General features: G+C 43.2%; 1 protein-coding gene across 2 annotated transcripts in view; it reads right to left on the bottom strand.

The window, feature by feature from the left end:
- LOC122928892 (ERBB receptor feedback inhibitor 1-like) overlaps positions 1-18,412 on the bottom strand; it is a 30,505-nt gene extending 12,093 nt beyond the window's left edge. Inside the window, exon 1 of one of the 2 annotated variants that reach the window (XM_044282189.1) lies at positions 18,353-18,412. The gene's annotated coding sequence lies outside the window, so the exon portion shown is untranslated. Of the gene's footprint in view, positions 1-10,573; positions 10,724-18,352 lie in introns of those variants that run through there. The other variant, XM_044282188.1, reaches the window with a different exon arrangement.
- Positions 18,413-19,142: the final 730 nt, after the last annotated feature.

Genomic DNA, 19,142 nt, shown 5'->3' with positions numbered 1-19,142 from the left:
TAACATAATAGATATGTCTTATTATATGTTATATAATATTTTAATGTTATGTCATATTAAGCAGTCCCCATAGCCTCATAGGATAGGCCTTTCTCCCTAAAAAGATATGTTGCCATGTACCAGCAGCGGCCTTATGGGTCTTCGATGTGTCCCAACCCCCCACCTGCACCACTGCTTTGAGGCCCCCACTCATAATCAGTACACAGATCTCAGTAAAGCTCATCTGTCAGCGATTGTGTAACTCGGGTCTGCTCCAAATTCACTGTGGAATTCCAAAGTTTTAATGAACACTTAAAATATTTATACTTGCTCTAAAAAAAAAAAAAAGATTATTTTTGTTACTCTTTTAAAAATGTTGCTTGCTTCCAAGCGTAGGGGGGGGGGGGGGGAGAAACATCTCCAGCCTTGCCTATGACAGACAAACGAAGCCTTTGTGTCAAGCGAGGTGACCTGCCTTGAGTTTCTGTGGAGAATTGTGAATGGCCGGTATTATGAATGTGGGGAACGCTGCATGGACAGGAAAGAAAAGAGGGGCGGGCGGGGGAGAGGATACAAAGTAATTATATACTGTTGACAAATCAACATGAGAAGATTCGTGGGAAGCAAAATAAAAGCCCTAAAAACGCGTTAATACATCTCAGTTAGGTGGTCGTGTGTGAAATGCAGGATCGAATACGAGTAGCTGCTGAAGACTATCCGGTCGCTGAAACCCCTGCGGCATAGTACAGGTCAAATAACGTAAATACGCCATGTCAAAGGCAGCCAATCAATATGGGTTTGGACGCCGGGAGCTGAGCCATGAATGGAAGTGCCTATTGGGTTGCAGGATGCTTGTGTCAGTTGTGCAATGGTAGTAAATAGACAATACGGCACCACTGGCGAACTATAGGGATTGGGGAGGTAGAAACACTCTGGAAAACATATGATGATAATAAAAAAAGGAGTATAAATACTGTAGATTTTCTGTAATAATATCACGGAAAAGTGAGGCGCTAAAACTAATAAACTTTATTAAAGCTATTAAAAACAAGGGATTGTGTTAACACGTATACACAGATACACACAAGACACTTGGTGCCCAATGCATCGACTCAACTTGTGATTGTGAGGTCGAATACAAAGTGCAACATTCAAACAATTGTTACAGGGTGTGTATCTGTGTATACCGGTTGACACAATCCCTTGTTTGTAATAGCTTTATTAGTTTTAGCGCCTCACTTTTCCGTGATATTAGCAATTGTAGAGACGTTTACCTAACAAATTTCAACATTTTTGTTTTTAGATTTTCTGTAATAGTTTAATACAGCAATAATTGGCAATTATTTATTCTCATCGCCCCTTCTTACATTGTAACTTCTATGGGCCAGATTTATCATTAGCTCAAGTCAGAATAATGGAGTGAAAAAGTTGCAAATTTTTGGCGTAATCGCTTAGACTGCGCAAAAATTTGCAACTTATTGGCTCTGCACTATGCTCGCCAGTTTTCTGAAAGTGGGCCCGTTTTATCATGTAAATGAATCTATAGACAGATTTACTATTGCGACTATTTAAAAAGTCGCAAAAAATGCGCAATTTCACTCCAGTGAGGACCATGCTTATCTCATGAGACTTTTTAATAGAACATGCGACTTTTTCATAAAGACGCGCAACTTTTGTAAAGCTGCTTACTGCTGACGGATAAACTGCTACCGTCAAACCACATTTATTACAGTCTTAAAGGGCCGATCATAAATCTGACTTGGCTAAAACTGACTTCAGCCATATGTGAAAGTGGAGTGAGCTGTCAGAGTAATGATAAATCTGGCCCTATATCTGTAACATCTTATACGTGTTCCGCCTTTCTCACAGTCATTCACGTGTATACGGCGAAGGAGCCTCTGTGCTCTGAAAGCTTGCAAAACAGAATTTCTTGGGTTAGCCAATAAAGGCATCACCGCTACAATACTTTTATGCCTTTAACACAAAAGTATTTAATAATCACAGTATCCACAATGGATACATGTCATACCACGATACAGCTTTATTCCATCTCATCACAGCATTTGGCAACTTTAGATTCTCTCTTCTCCAAGGGTGTACATAACATAGAAACAGGGGTCCCAGCCCTGGTCGACCCCCTTTGCTACAGTGTGCGCAGGAGTCCTCTCTTCAGAGGAATCGTGTCATTAGCAAATTAGCCCTCTTTCCGAGCCTCTAATGCCACCAGATGTAAGGTGACAATCCTATAAGTTAATGTTAAATCTTTTGAACAGGCGTTGAGACATAATTTAGGATTATAGCTAAGCCAGTACCCCATCTTCAGACAGCTGTTTCGGGGGTAATTGCTCCTCATTAGTGCAGAGCGAACTGGCATACCTGGGCGAGAGGGATTTGTAAGGATTTTTCCTAATGAAAAGTGCCCTGTAGGTGTTCTTAGCAGGCACAGGGGTAAGTAGTTGGGCCAAGGGTCATGGAACAGTATGGGGGAGGAAACTAAGACCAGATACTTCAGGTTTAGGTGGCAACAATCAAGCTTGGGGCTTCATCTTCTGTGCATGACACTGTATTGGTTAGAAAGACATACCGATACGTCAGACGGCGGTGGACTCCATAAAGCTAGACCCTGCATGGACGTGATGTCAATAAATCTTCAAACATGGTTACAAATTGCTAAAACCAAAATGTTTAGCTTGCATTTTTCCCCCCAGACACAGTCACCCCTAAGCTTACTTTCGTCATATAGCCACGATGAAGGGAAGGATCCATAATTAAAAAGGTATCACCTTGTCCTAGGTCGCTGGCATATTATTAATGAAAGACAGTAGTCAATTTAAGGAGGAGCAGCACAATTCTGTGACACACATATCATTATCATGCACTGCCCTTCTTAAGCGTCATCTCACTGCAGGCTGTTCTTAAAGGGGAAACCACAATTCTGCAATGCACACTCGCATATGAAGGGAATACAATACTAAGCACAGTTACAAGGTAACAGGTTTTTATGCATTTACAATATATTTGGCAGAAACCCACAAATACAAAGAAGGAGAAAATATATGCTCATCTATACAAGTTGGGTAATCTTGTTAGAATGACAATGTATTGTATCCTGTCCTTCACTAGTAACCAGTAAATGGGAGGTGTTATATGAATACAGTAGCCATATTAATCAATAAGTCATTATATAGTGCTAAACAGTGACAAAATTGAAGAAGGGTTGGGTAATCTGGCATTGGCGGGGGCTCAGTTAGCCCCATGGCAGTGCCCAGTGATTTACAATGATCACTTCATTCCTGATCCTAAACAAGATTCCTCAAGTATCAACGTATAAAAAAAATAGAAGGGTTACAAACCAGAAAACCTTAGTCCCTAGTGTAAATCAAGCCAAACCACTCAAAGAACTCCATACAGTAATTGCCCTGGTTGAGACTTATGGATCTAAAGCCACAAGCCTCCATAAATTCACCTTTTTCTGGGTGCCCACTTCCAGTTTACAAATAGAGCCTCATTTTTATGTGTGCCCCAGATGGCGCTAACCACCAAAATGCCCCAAACTTGCCCCATCATGTGTTATTTTGGAATACATACAGAACAAGCCCCCAACCAGATATTTGTTTCTACAAAAAGACTTTTTATTTGGCTTTTTTCAGTTTTATATGAAACTAGCTGAAGGACCCGGCATCGCTCGGGTATATTTAATCCATTTCATTTAATGTTTGTGTGTGTCGTTAAAAGATAAACAATATCCACTATAACAGTGACATTTACAGCCCCCCCTTAACACTGACCCCCCCACAGTTCCCCGTCCCTGAAAATTGGACCTCCACAGCAGCCCACCCCTTAACTTTGACCTTTACAGCAGCCGTCCCCTTTAACAGTGACTTTCATAGCATACCACCCCCTTGACAGTGATCTCCACATGGGCCTGCCCCCTTAACAGTGGCCTTTACTGGATCGGTGGCGTGTCCGTTTGAAAGGCTCACTCTAAGACAGCAGCACTGTACTGTCTGAGTGTGAGCTGCAGGGACAAATGGTGAATTTGTCCCTCCCACCTCTGCAGCTGACAGAAGTTGATTTTTACCTTCTTTTTTTATCCCTGTCGGTTGAGGAGTTGGAGGGGGCGGATCAGGGTGTTGCTTAGTGGAACCTGGGGCGGGGTTTTAAGTATTTTGAGGGTGGACACATTGTGGCAGGGGGCGTGTTTGGGCTCCTTCCTGCAAGAGTGACGCCCCTCTGGGCACCTTACTGGATTTTCAGAGGATAAAAACATCTATTGCTGGAACAAAGACACATCTGGAAATAAGGTACTAAGTGCTATTAGGCCATGGCTTTACTTCAATACCGATTATCCTGGTGACAGATTTCCTTTAAAGCTCTCCGACAGCAGTGAAGATAAATGGCTGGGTTGTTATGGAAACTTAGAGTAAGGCTGCGTTCACACGGGCGAGATTTCCGCGCGGGTGCAATGCAGTAGGTGAACGCATTGCACCTGCACTGAATCCTGACCCATTCATTTCAATGGGGCTGTGCACATGAGCGTTTTTTTTCATGCATCACTTCTGCAATGCTTTAAAATCGCAGCATGTTCTATATTCTGCGTTTTTCACGCAGCCCTGGCTCCATAGAAGTGAATGGGGCTGCGTTAATAACGCATTGCATCTGCAAGCAAGTGCGGATGCAATGCGTTTTTCACTGATGGTTGCTAGGAGATGTTGTTTGTAAACCTTCAGTTTTTATCACGCGCGTGAAAAACGCATCAAAACGCATTGCACCCGCGCGGAAAAAACTGAACAACTAAACGCAATTGCAGCCAAAACTGACTGAACTTGCTTGCAAAATGGTGCGAGTTTAACTGAACGCACCCTGAACGCATCCGGACCTAATCTGTCACGCTCGTGTGAACTCAGCCTAAAACTATATGTGGAGGATGGAGGACTTGCGAGATTCTATTGGCTGATAATGGTCATGTGACCAGGCTTCTATTGGCTAATACAATTTTTGGGAATCTCAGAAACAGTACGTCGAAGAGAGCCGAGACCTGGTCTAAAACCTTCCTGGACACCTGATGTACCTGTGCCAAATTTCATGATTGTATATGCAACGGTGAGGATTCCTTTAGCGGACATACACTCAGCTTTATAGATAAGATTCAGCAGTGCCATCTTCTAATCCAGGCATCTCAAACTCGCGGCCCTCCAGCTGTTGTAAAACTACAACTCCCACAATGCCCTGCTGTAGGCTGATACCTGTAGGCTGTCCGGGCATGCTGGGAGTTGTAGTTTTGCAACAGCTAGAGGGCCGCGAGTTTGAGATGCCTGTAAAAATATCACTTTGCTGCCGTTCCTACAACTCTGCATTAGTTTCATTATTACTAAATGGGGGAACTGGAGATGAAGGCAGCAGAAAATTGGAAAGAGTTGCCAAACTAAGATTCCCTGGATTAAAATAAATAAATTGTATATGGTCAATATTAGCAGACAGAAATAGAAGCTGTCAGTCTCGTGGTAGGTTTTGAGGTGCCTTGGAGGGACCTCCATAACATGCTCAATCTTTAAGCCAAGGGTGAGGAACAGTAGATATGGAATATTATGGTCTTGAGTAGCTAGGATTTGTAGTATTGTCCCAAACAAACTGTCTAGTTAAATTGGAAAAAAAAGGCGACAGGACCTTTAAATGAGCTATAATTTGATTGGTTGCTATGGACAAGCAAGAAAGGTGGTCATCTTTCCCATAGCAACTAGAGTTCCTGTTTCACTAGTCCAGTACAGCCCAGCTCTGATTGGTTGCTATGGGTAACAAGGCCTTCATTTCTTTTGAGTGGTTTAGGGGCCCAGTGTTGTCCTCAGCGACCAATCAGATGGCAGCTCTCATTTCTGTCACCAACAACTCCTCCACTTTCCTTCATGTTTTCTTGAGGGTCTGCCCAGCACTTGATCAATTCAAGCAGGAATTTCATTGAGCTTTAGCCGTTCTGAGATAAAAGACCGATACTCGGGGCTGCGTGCAGGAAGGACAGCAAAAATAAAGAGAAACAGTGACATTGGGAGATCGGAAAACACATCTTTTTTGTTATTCTGCAGACAGGGGCACTTGGCAGCCTCAAGTCGCTGAAAAGTCAAAACATGACATTTTCTTTTGGAACGCAATGTACTTGGCTTTAGAATTTCACCCACCTCACATACAATTCTGACTATAGCCTGGCACCACATCTTACCCAGAGCCGTGGTATATGTATTCAAGGCAAGCGAATCCTTTCCTCCCCCGATTCATGATCTGCCCTCCATTCAGCAAACTGATTCATGGTCTCGTCACCCACTTTCATCAGTCTGTCAGCTCATGTGTCCATTGTATTCTAGGGGCTGGGAAACTGGCAGAAATTTTTGCCTCTAATTTACGTTTTTTTTCTGGAGACTTTGAGGTCTGAAGGTTTCATACACCATAGAGCAGCTCTTAAAAGCATATTTTTAGCTCACCTATATCACCCTGTTTAAAACACACCCAGGACTTGCTGTAGTATTTTTATGACTAATGGGGAGGAAATACTGTACTAAATGAATGAGCAAGGGGTTATTTCGACTATTTGAATCTAATGGACGTGAAGGTAGAAAACAATGACACAATAGACTCCGATGATGCATGCATCCTCCTGCAAACTTGTTTTTGCGGTTGGAGTTATGTGACCTATTTGCACGCAGTTAATGTAGCAGGCATACCATAGTAATATACAGGTGAGCCACGAGGGCAAAATGGGGGAACAGAGGTGGAAGTCAATGGCCCAGAACCCAAAAACTACAGCTGTGCCCATCAGTCAGCGGTGGCATGAAACAACCTGTAGGACCTATAGGCGCTATAAAATGTATACAATGTCATCGCTCAGTCTAACACTATTACATGAGGAGTTGTCCGCACAACTTCATTTTCAACATGGCTAGTAGTAGGAAATCTGTAGGACATTACATTCTCTTTTGGTGGTAGGGAGCATGTGGGACCCCATTGCAGTTCTTGAGGGTGTTAAAATTGTTGGTATGAGACTTGTAGGTTTCTGCTGTTACTTTATGTGTCAGGTGCTAATGGGACCCCACTACTATTATGTGACAAAGGCCATAAGGTGGCCACACGGTGCTCTATTTTATAACAGGGGGTATGAGAGACCCCATCGCTGTTCTCTAATGTAGCAGGAGGCTCGTTCTGATATAGCATTCCTTCCTGTATCAATTTTGCTATGCTGCTGTACATGAAGGGTATTAATTCTTTGCGTCTATTGAAATTGACATTTTCTTGGCTTTTGCCAGAAGAAGAATCATCTTCATTCATTTATCAGCGGTTATGCAATCGCTGCTTACAGTATTCCAACACACCAGTACAGTGTTGTGCCCTTGGTATGAATCCAACCAGGCTGCTGCTATGTGCAAGTTGATTGTATGGTCTTATCAAGTTCAGATGGGTTTCCTTGACTAGTCTCAAACCAAAGTGATAGCTTATATTTAAAAGCTCTGTTGTGTGATGGCAACAGGAAGAAATGTGATCGTAAGCTCTTGTGTGACAATTAATAGGGATCAGATTGTAGGGGACTGCGGAGTACTACTGGGGTAATAATAGGGCTATTGTACAAGTCTGGAGCCATCAGTCACATCCAGGAGCCATCAACTGCTTGCGCTTACAGGACATTTCTCAGGTGCATTCATCGCATCTCACTTAAAAAAAAAAAAAAAAAGTCATTTTTGGGGTTATGGCCTACAAGAAAACCTAAAGTATAAAATGTGCAAATTATAGTTCTATCTAATCTATTTCCAGAATCTTCATGGAGACTCCACATCCAACCAAAAATAAAATCAGAAACTAACGTAATAGTGAGTAGTCTGTGGCCTTGCATTTTTAGGTGCTACTGGTGGAGTCTTGATCCTGTAATACATATCCTAAATTGGAGACCAATTTAGGTTCAGAACCAGGATCTGACCTTCTGTGAGGGTTGTTATGGATTTTACATGAAGCCTATTAGTCTCTACTTTCTTAGGAAATGAAGATACTGGGACAGAAGTTCCACAGAACCTTCAAAAAGTATTAGTAGCTGAAAACTTGAAGATGCCTCTGCCACTTGTTATTGTAGATGTCTTAACATTCAACCAAACTTAAATTTACCCGCGTCTCAAAGATGATGCAACACATGCCCATCAGCTGATGGACAAATCGAAGGAACTAGGTGCATGGCAGCACCTACAGTAGGCAACCAAGTGCCCATTCTCTCACCACCACACAAAGGACCCAATCCTTCTCTTTTAGAGCATACTAGCAATGAGTTTCAACTGCATTATTCAGTTCATTCAGTCTCACACATCACTAGAGGACTACCCTATTAAGCACCAGCTCGAAGACAGGTAGCGTTTTAAGACGTTCTGGATAAGTACTCGAGGATGGTCTACTATTAAGAACCTCAACACTTTGCATGCCATTTACTGAATGAATAAATTAGCAATGACAACATGACTAGGTCCAAGCCTCCAAGATTACGACATTTACAATCTCCACCACCAGCAAGATAATGATCAGTGAGTCACCATTATGGCTAACCTATGTTCCAGTCCTATCATGCGAACACGGCTCCACTATCAATTTTATAAGCAGTCAGAATGGGGGGGGGAAAAAAATAAAAAAATTAAAGAATCTCAGTCCTAAATGGGACCTAAAAAAAAACAAAAAAAAAACAAAAAAAAAACTGAGTTAGATTTACATTTCTCTAACTACTACTCCCGCCACGCACAGGAGTTAAAAGTTGGACAGGTATTTTGCTGGCGGGTGCAGTCATGACCACAGAGGGTTAAACCAATGACATCAGACTCTTAACATAAGGGGAACCTGTACATAATATCAGTGTGTGTGTATACAGCGCCGGGCAGGATCATAGTCCAGGTCCTATGTTTGCAGTGCTGATTACTTTAGAATACGTCCTGAAATAAACAGGGTTGTCGCCTGTAAAAAAAAAAAAAAAAAAAAAAAAAAAAACCCAACCTCACCTTTCTTCACCCCTGACAGTTGCCTCGCAACCGTTCCTGTCATACCTGTGTGGCAGGTGCACCTCTCGCCAGTGACACACCTCCTTAAAGTGACACTTCCAGCCCTAAATCTACCCGATATTTGGAATTCATTGCAGATCATATTGCTGTCCTTGCACAACGGCCTCCATAGAGGAGTGAAGCAAATATGCGGCATTCATTAGGTTCTGCTACCTGTATCTTTACATCACACATATCCCGACACTGGACTGCGGCGGCAGAGTAGTTGGTATGCGTTGTCTGCAGGCCCTCTTCCCACAGGGCATAATCCAGAATTTCTGTTTTTCCAGATTAGTGGAATTGTATTGCATATTGTCTCTCTATGGATATACCCTAATCCCTATAATCACTCTATATACATACTCCATATGTAGTAGTTTATAGGTGCCAGCGGCATGCTGGGAACTCTAGTCCCCCAACATCTGAAGAAGGCCAGGTTGTACACCTTTAGACCCACGTACTGCAGAACCATAAACGGTTATTATACATACTGTCCATACCCATAGGGTGGAGTTGTAACCCGATTATAAGGCCATTTATCGAACTCTGCATAGGGAACAAGTACAGGAAAATCTCTTATAATTTGTACCCCTAGAAAGATCCAGAAGGATTGTAATAGTTCTAAATGGTAATAACATCAGATAACGGCAGCAACAACCCCTGCAAGACTAGAGCTACCATAGAACCAAATGTATACAATGTGTAGGGTATCAGACAGTGTGTGTATACCTATGTCTAGGGTATCAGACAGTGTGTATACCTATGTGTGTGTGTATACCTATGTGTAGGGTATCAGACAGTGTGTGTGTGTGTATACACCTATGTGTAGGGGGGTATCAGACAGTGTGTGTGTATACACCTATGTGTAGGGTATCAGACAGTGTGTGTATACCTATGTGTAGGGTATCAGACAGTGTGTGTGTGTGTGTGTGTATATACCTATGTGTAGGGTATCAGACAGTGTGTGTGTGTGTGTGTGTGTGTGTGTGTGTGTGTGTATACCTATGTGTAGGGGGTATCAGACAGTGTGTGTGTGTGTGTGTATATACCTATGTGTAGGGTATCAGACAGTGTGGATAAACCTATGTGTAGGGGGGGTATCATACAGTGTCTATAACTATGTGTAGGGTATCAGACAGTGTGATAGATAGATATATATATATATATATATATATATATATATATATATATCTCTCTATCCACACATACAGAGGTGCCCCTGGCCCTTCGGCTGTCCCCTACCTGGTGCTCCCTGTATATACACATATACACACACAGTATATATCATCAGCTACAGTGTCAGTTGATATTCTGTGAGTGCTCCTTCAGCTGTAAAGCACTGTGGTGGTAATAATATCACACCAGGGAAATACATGCATATATAGCATGCTCTTGTACATACAACTGCAGGTAAAACCTACAGTGTAATCTCAAAGTAACACTTCAATGACAAACTCAGCTCTGCTACATCTGCTAGTATGTACATGCTCTAGTGCACATGTACAATGTTATTGACTGTCCATCTGCAGTGTCCGGGGTCCTACCTGTGCACGCAGGGTGGGCTCAGCTCATCTTCAGTTCTCCGGGGGGATACACGCGTTTCCTGGGGGCTCCGGTTCTAGAGTCCTGATCATTCCAGGCGGTTCTCCTGCGGTGCAGAGCGCTTATGTCCTGTGCGTGCCGGGCGCCACATCCACCAGGCAGTGTGTAATTCCTCCAGCCTGCAAGCCGGAGCGCGGTTATATGAATGGGCTGGGCGGTGACGTCACACAGGACGCCTACCACTAGGCTGAGCTTCTTAAAAGGGCAACATCCTGGGCAGGGGAGGGGGTGGGTCCGGAGAAAGAACACACTGTGTATGTGCTATATCGTGTCAGAGTGTCTGCAGAACCCGACACAGCAAGAAGTGTCATCTATGTATCCAAATAGAAAAGAAGAACTTTCTTTCATTTCCTCTTTTTCTTTATTCCTTCCCAATCTTTCTTTCTTTCTCCTTCCTTTCATACATTCATTTATCTTTCTTTCAGACTATTCATCTTATTCTTTCTTCAATTCATTCTTCCTACCTTCCTTCCATTTATCGTTCCTTCCGTTTATCTTTCCTTTCTACCATTTATTGTTCTGTTTATCATTCCTACCTTCCATTTATCCTTCCTTCAGTTTATCCTTCCTTCCTTCCATTTATCCTTCCTTCCTTCTCCTTCCTTCCATGTATCCCTCCTTCCTTTCATACTTCCTCTCTTCTTCTCCTTCCTCCCATTTATCTTTCCTTCCTTCCATTTATCCTTTCTTCCTACCTTCCATTTATCCACCTCCCTTCTTCCCTTTCCATCCATTCATCCTTCCTCTCTTCTTCTCCTTCCTTCCATTTATCGTTCCTCTCTTCTTCTCCTTCCTTCCATTTATCTATCCTTCCAGTTATCCTTTCTTCCTACCTTCCATTTATCCACCGCCTTTCTTCCCTTTCCATCCATTCATCCTTCCTTCCTTCTTCTCCTTCCTTCCATTTATCCTTCCTCTCTTCTTCTCCTTCCTTCCATTTATCCTTCCTCTTTTCTTCTCCTTCCTTCCATTTATCCTTCCTTCCTTCCTTTCATCCTTCCTCTTTTCTTTTCCTTCCTTCCATTTATCCTTTCTTCCTACCTTCCATTTATCCACCTCCCTTCTTCCCTTTCCATCCATTCATCCTTCCTTTCTTCTTCTCCTTCCTTCCATTTATCCTTCCTCTCTTCTTCTCCTTCCTTCCATTTATCCTTTCTTCCTACCTTCCATTTATCCACCTCCCTTCTTCCCTTTCCATCCATTCATCCTTCCTTTCTTCTTCTTCTCCTTCCTTCCATGTATCCTTCCTCTCTTGTCCTTCCTTCCATTTATCCTTCCTCTCTTCTTCTCCTTCCTTCCATTTATCTATCCTTCCATTTAACCACCTCCCTTCTTCCCTTTCCATCCATTCATCCTTCCTTCTTCTCCTTCCTTCCATTTATCCTTCCTCTCTTCTTCTCCTTCCTTCCATTTATACTTCCTCTCTTCTTCTCCTTCCTTCCATTTATCTATCCTTCCATTTATCCACCTCCCTTCTTCCCTTTCCATCCATTCATCCTTCCTTCCTTCTTCTCCTTCCATTTATCCCTTCTTCCACCCATTCATCCTTCCTTGCTGGGTAGCCTGTGTCTCAGTGAATGGCTGCCCATGTGATGCTCAGGAGAACTGACATGTATGGTGGTTGATGGTCTCTTTTCAGATCTGACAGCCGCTTCTAGTGAATGGTGGGGATCTGACAGGAGCTGATGCCCGCTTCTAGTGAATGGTGGGGATCTGACAGGAGCTGATGCCCGCTTCTAGTGAATGGTGGGGATCTGACAGGAGCTGATGCCCGCTTCTAGTGAATGGTGGGGATCTGACAGCTGCTACCCCACTTCTCAGATGTCTCTGCAGATTTGTCACCCCATTGAGCTGATAAGAAGTGCTGTCAGCAGGCCCCAGGAGGGTGGAATCCATGGTGAGTTTGCTATTAGCCCCTCGGTCCTAGGCCGCTGGAGCAATGGAGGTCCCAGAATGATGCTGTGGATGGCCTCGGCAGAGATGCCGGCCGGCTCCCATCACTGGAGACATGACCTCACAGCACTTGACGCTTTTGTTTGAAATTCATCAGGGAACATTCATCTCCCTAGGACTTGTTTACCAGCACTGGCATCATGGCTTAAAGGGATTGTTGATTCTTAAGTGTCTCACAAGGGAAGCCCTTAAGGTTATATCAGGTGAAGCTCAGCAGGTCTGCTTTACATCTTCTCCAGTCAGGCCGAGCCGCTGGCACCGCTGAACCGCTTCATGTAAAGTAAAAATACGGTAAATGACTCCCTTGCAGGTTTGATGGGGTCAGTGCAGGAGTGTTTGTGTACTGTACGGTTATCACACAAAAAGATGGAGACAAAAGGCTACAAGTCACAGTACACACGGCGGCATGGATCAAGTCACGCGGGAGGTTACCAGAACGGAGGCAAATACATAATGTACACACAGGGCGCAGGCCGGATGTATGGAGCTGACATCACATGGGCCCCACCGCTCCTCTGTCACACCAGACACCAGTATCAGAAATGGCACATGGTAGGTGGAGACCGGATACATGTTCTGCACTGGGGCCTAATAACATACCGTTTACATATATAGATGAGTATTATAAAACTCAACTGACTCATCCATCTCATATCTATCTATCTATCTATCCATCCATCCATTATATATGTGTTTTTCTATCTATGATGTTAATTATTGAAGATCTTTGCTCTCTTTATGTCTGTGTTTATAAATAGGGTCAGACCGAGTGGCATGCCTAGGTTGTTTGGCACCCAGGGCGGGTCCTTTCTCTGGCAATCCCCCACCCCCCCAAAACTTTAAAAAAAATTGTACCCCCTTACAGTAGTATTGCCCTCGGTGTACAACCTTCACAGTAGTTTTATACAGATGTGTGCCCCCTAACAGTAGTTATGCCCATATTGTGCCCTTTTAAAGTACTTATCCCTTTATTATGCCCCCCCTCACAGTAGTTATGCCCTCATTGTGTCCCCCTTAGAGTAGTAATGCCCTATCTGTGCCCCTTCACAGTTGCAATGCCCTCTTTGTGCCCCTTTCACAGTAGTAATCCCCATTGTGCCTCCTTCACAGTAATAATGCCCCCTAATAGTAGTAATGCCTATTGTACCCCTTCACAGTAATAATGCCCATTGTGCCTTCACAGTAATATTGCCCTCTGTGCCTGCTCCATAGTAGAAATCCCTATTGTGCCTACTTAATAGTAGTAATGCCCTCTGTGCTAGTAATGCCCATTGTACCCTATTCACAGTAATAATGCCCTCTATGCCCCTTCATAGTAGTAATGCCCTCTGTTCACTGTGCCCCCTTTAGAGTAGTAATGGGTTCTGTACACTGTGCCCCCTCCATAGTAGAAATGCCCATTGTGCCCCCTTCACATTAGCAATGCCCTCTGTGCCCCCTTCAGAGTATAAAAATGCCCATTGTGTCCCCGCCATAGTAGAAATGCCCATTGCACTCTCTTCACATTAGCAATGCCCATTGTGCCTCCTTTACATTAGTAAAATGCCCATTTGCCCCCTCCAGAGTAGAAATTCCCATTGTGCCCCCTCTGTGTTAAAAAAACCCCCCCAAAACACAGTAACTACTCACCTTGTCCCGTTCCTGAAGATCACAGTCCTCTCTCCACTGCAGACACAGATCGCTCTGCAGTACGGTGTGGGCGGAGTTTATGCAGATTTTCAGGCTGCAGGCTCCACCCACACAGGCCGACACGATCTGTGCCTGCTTCACCATTCAGAGCGCCGCCGGCCTGAAGGAGGGGAGGAGTGCGGGGAGCTGAGCGGTGAGGGACAGGACCGCAGCTCCCGGTGCTCCAGCAATGAGCGCTTCCATCTGTATTGATGGAAGTACTCATTGATTCTGGACTCTGGCACCCCCTGAGAGCAGGCACCCAGGGTGGACTGCCCCCCACGCCCCTCCCTTAGCACGCCACTGGTTGGACTGCTCTGTCCAAACCCGATTCGTTCCAAAACGTTGTTAATAATATGCGCTCTGTACAGCCTTACAATGTATTCACGTCTTGGAATTAAATCTTTGCCCACATCTATCTATCTATCTATCTATCTATCTATCTAAAAATCGAAAAATCCAAGGCAGCACCCAAATAACGGTGAAAAAAAGGGTATTTATTCCCCCATGTGCAGACAGCAACGTTTCAGCTCTCTCAATGGTGTTACTCAGGTGTTAAATAGCATACATAATTACTGTGTAAATTACATGATTGTACATAAAATTCTAACAATAATTCATATTAGCAATCCAAATTCATAGCGTGTATTTATACTGGACAAAATGTACAATTGATACCCGTGTTTACAACTGTGATATAAGACAAAATTCATAAATTGCTTCATTATGATGTGTATACATGATTCAAAGGTAATTCCATACAGGTGCCCATGATTGTGAAATGTTAAAAAAATTCAGGAACTCTCACATACTGAAAGCAAGCAGGGGTCATACGGCGTCCGGAAACTGTGAATGCGCATGCGCGGGACTTCACTGCTCTCACGAGATTGCCTATGCCGGACGGAGATCCACGACCCACAATCAAGATGGCCGCACAAAGGCCGGAGCGCAACGCGCATGTCTAATCCCAACTCAGGGCGGAGTCACTACGGGGGCATAGCGGTCATGTGACCTCTCACCTGATCCAAACATACCACCACGTCATGGACTATAATTATTCACAAAATACAAACGCTATAGCGTAATAAAGCATATAAAAATCACGTATTGATCACGGCACTCTATCTGAGGCTGATAGGTTTAGGGTGCACATCTAGGTGCGTTCCTTGCTCCACCTCGCGGAACTAGTAAATATTTCAAATAATTTAGACAGCACTCCAGTATGCGGTTAATGCTTTTTATTTGCCGGACATAAGGGTCCTTTTTTAGGAACTGAGGCAACGTTTCGGGCAAAAACACATGCCCTTCATCAGGCTAGTTGTGTGCATGGATGCATGGAGGGCCGGCCCTCCATGCATCCATGCACGCAACTAGCCTGATGAAGGGCATGTGTTTTTGCCCGAAACGTTGCCTCAGTTCCTAAAAAAGGACCCTTATGTCCGGCAAATAAAAAGCATTAACCGCATACTGGAGTGCTGTCTAAATTATTTAAAATAGCGTAATAAAGCAGGGGTCCAGCGGTTTCCTATAGAATTTTTTTTAACATTTCACAATCATGGGCACCTGTATGGAATTACCTTTGGATTTCTCTATTTTTATACCAATTTGGGTCAAGTCCGTGACCTGCCCCAAGGAATTTCACCCCCTTGATGTGTGTGCTGCTCATCTTTTTTTCTTTTTTTATCTATCTATCATTCTATCTATCTATCATACTATCATACTATCTATCGTACTATCTATCGTACTATCTATCTATCGTACTATCTATCTATTTATCTATCTATCTATCTATCATTCTATCTATCTATCATACTATCTATCTATCGTACTATCTATCTACCGTACTATCTATCGTACTATCTATCGTACTATCTATCGTACTATCTATCTATCGTACTATCTATCTATCGTACTATCTATCGTACTATCTATCGTACTATCTATCGTACTATCTATCGTACTATCTATCGTACTATCTATCTATTGTACTATCTATCGTACTATCTATCGTACTATCTATCTTACTATCTATCTATCTATCTATCGTACTATCTATCTATCGTACTATCTATCTTACTATCTATCTATCTATCTATCTATCTATCTAATAAAAAAGGAATGTGGGCAGCACCACTGTCTGTGTAGTATACTCGGAGTGCCAGCGGCTGAGTAGGCGATCCACCTCCAACGATATAAAATAAAAGAATTCCGCAGCACAGCAGAATTATTTTATTTTATTATCTATCTATCTATCGTACTATCTATCGTACTATTTATCTATCGTACTAATAGCTCTCTCTCAGTCTGTCTATCTCTCTATTATCGATCAATCTATCTAATCTATTACCTATCTGCCTCATATCTATCTATCTATCTATCTATCTATTTATTTAGCTATCTATCAATCATATTATAGATTGTAAGCTCTTGTCAGCAGGGCCCCAGACTCCTGGTATTTTAGCTGTTTATTACTATGTTATTTTGTGATGTCTTGTGACTTGTACGTGAACCCTCTGTATTGTAAAGCGCTACGGAATATGGTGGCTCCATAGACATAAAGCTTAATATTATCGTTATTAAATATCTATCTACATATAATCTATCTATTTATCTACGTATAATCTATTATCCATATAGCTAGCTCTCTGCCACGTGGTAGCTCAGGAATTAGCACTTAGGTCCTGTATTCAAATCCAACCGAGTCCTGCATGGAGTTTGCATGTTCTCCTTGTGTTTGCATAGGTTTTCCCCACACACTCCAAAACCGCCAGCCGGAGTGCACATGGGCTGGTGCTTTCTCCTATAGTATGCAAGTACGGCCACCACTACTGGATTTCAGGGTGGTCGTAACCCCTGGAAACGAGCAGTGTATAATGTGATGGAAAAATGAATCCAGCCAGCAAAGGAAGCAATATGGACAATCACAATACATTAGTAACTGCCTTGTAATAACTTTCTATACATAATAAATGCCACTTGCTGAAGTGAGACAACCCCTTTAATGGGTAATGCTAAGCTCAGCCATTTTCAGGTCACCATCAGTCCTGGGAGGGCTATCTGTGAACTCACTGCTCCGTGTTACACCAGTCCCCGGGACTTGCTTCATTCTAGCACAAATATTACTTGGCTCCGGTGGCAGACTGGGTTGTCACGTACCACACTAACTGGTACATGTGATTCCAAATGTGGGCTGTTTGCATAAACTTAATCAACTGCTGCATTGCATTCCTTTCCAAAAATGTGCACACTTCTTCACCTCTCCCCACGTCCTTCCTGCTTCCCTGCCCGAGTATTCCTAGCAAAGAGGAGCTTATTGCATGAACCTGTCGCCCACAAACAGCACAACTGTTCCACTGTCTTGCTGAGAAGGTTGGTAGGGTAACTATAAAGAAATAAAAATCTCAAAAAAGTTACTATTATTTTTCTCAGCTCTTCAGGTCAAGGGGACAAGTAGTGAACTGAAGTGAAAAACTGAATTTTAAAGGGGTTTTCCAGGAATTTTATATTGATAACCTAGCCTTAGGCTAGGTCGTCAGCAGTTCCAGTGCTGGGAATGGAACCTCCGCTGATCTGATATTGATGATACCGTATATATCCTAAGGATAGTCCATAAGTCCTGGAAACCCCTGTGACGATCCCTACTCAATCGGTCACGTCACTGGGGTGAATTATACTAGTGAGCTCATCAAGTTACCACCGAAATCCCCACCCACCTATTCTAGATGACGGAATTAGGCTAACTTACTCCCCTAGATTCTAACACCCCAATATTTTCTTTCACAATAGCTGCCACCACCTAAAAGCTAAGGCAATAGGGGACTATACTCTTGATATTCTCTCAACCCAAATTTAACACCGTAACACAGGTTATCTATATGGGACCTAAAATCCCCTGAAACACTACTGGTAACGTTATTCCCTCCGAAAGAGCAAGTTCTATAAGACCACAAGGAAGGGACTTATCAATGTTTAAATTTAATACACAATAGTGCAGTGCAATACAAAAAGAAAGGGTCAGATAAAAGATTAAAATATACATACAATAACCATGCAGTAAAACAGATAAAATAAAAGAGGTAAAATACAGAAGATTGGCTTACTGAGATGCAGCAGTTATGTGGGGACAGCTGAAGATATGGGCAGTCACTCCAAACGATGTGGATCCCCAAAATGACAATTACCTGTTCCCAAACACCCATTTTTATCCCCCCTCAGCCGAGGGGTGGGCTGTGAGGGAACCTCCCTCCTTTCGGTCCGGCCTTCTGGGACGTCTGATATTATTCAGGTTTCTGCCCCACCTTCCCAGAAGACTGACCGATGTGGCAATATGAATCACGGAGAGTCCTCACTTTATGACAGGGACTGCGGGTCCAGGTATGATCCCATAATCTGAGTTGCTTTGTCCCGGTCATACAGACACCAAATATGATTGAGTTATGATTTCCAGACGGCCAGATCCTGAATACCGAGAAATGCCTCCTGCCCAGTATGGCGTGTATAGAGTCTGCCCGAAGACCATGTCAGGCTGAACACAATTATTAGGGTTCTGAGGCTGTGGGGGCCATGAGGTCGGAGTTATGGCTTCTGATATTATTTCATTCATCTACTGAATGGGTTAGACCACCCACTGGTCTAGCAGCCAACATGTCTAGGGTGGCTGTGCATTTTAAGTATCCACCTCCCAGGTCTTCATTAGGATGCCCAAATGGTTTGCAATAGGCAGGCCAGTGCTAAATGGGGGCTTCCTCTGAGAAAGTGGAGGGTCTCACCTAGTCTTCAGACGGGCTGGCATCTAGAGGCACCATGTGCGTTTGCCTAATAGATCAATTGGCCACTGCTATACCATTAGCTATTGATAATGTAATTTTAGGAGAATATGAGATCTATCTA

Source organism: Bufo gargarizans, chromosome 2 (assembly GCF_014858855.1).
Source record: "Bufo gargarizans isolate SCDJY-AF-19 chromosome 2, ASM1485885v1, whole genome shotgun sequence".
Taxonomy (NCBI): Eukaryota; Metazoa; Chordata; class Amphibia; order Anura; family Bufonidae; genus Bufo; species Bufo gargarizans.
This window is presented reverse-complemented; position numbering and strand designations above follow the sequence as displayed.